Consider the following 620-nt stretch of genomic DNA (forward strand, 5'->3'; position numbering starts at 1 on the left):
CAGATAGACTGAAAGAAAGTTAAGTCATAAAATAGTCAAAGGTAGAGTGGGTTTAATGAAGTCAGAGGGGCAGCTGGTACCCACCTTTCAACAAAGCAGCCATACTTTGAAGTGAAAAATCCATATTCAGAGTGTAATAGCACTTTACATGCGAATGAATTCAGATTATTTATTTTGCTATGTTATAACTCCCTTTACTATTTCTGGTTGCTAGAGTAACGTCAAAACATTGAGTGATGCTGAGACATGTTTCCTCTCCTTTCACTGGATTTTGATGTATATCTTTGGTGACAGTGTGCCGCTCATACCCATGCCTGCTCTTTAATGGAGGGAGAGCACACGTCTTCACTGCATGTAGAAGATTCAGATTTTCCACTTTCGTTAGACCTTGAGACAAATAATGTTTTGCCCACAGTTCAGAGAGGATAAAAGCAAAAATCACTAACCTGTCTGCTTTCTCTTTCCATCCAATTTGATGATAAAGAAAGAAAGAAGCAAAGAGTTAGCCCTCTTAACCTCACCTTAACTAGGAAAATCCAATGAAAGAAGCCCATTGAGTTCAAGAGTGGTACCACTCTAAGAGGCTGCAATGGAAGTCGGTATGTTCCTAGACAAGATGA

This window comes from Microtus ochrogaster, chromosome 2, assembly GCF_000317375.1.
Source record: "Microtus ochrogaster isolate Prairie Vole_2 chromosome 2, MicOch1.0, whole genome shotgun sequence".
Taxonomy (NCBI): domain Eukaryota; kingdom Metazoa; phylum Chordata; class Mammalia; order Rodentia; family Cricetidae; genus Microtus; species Microtus ochrogaster.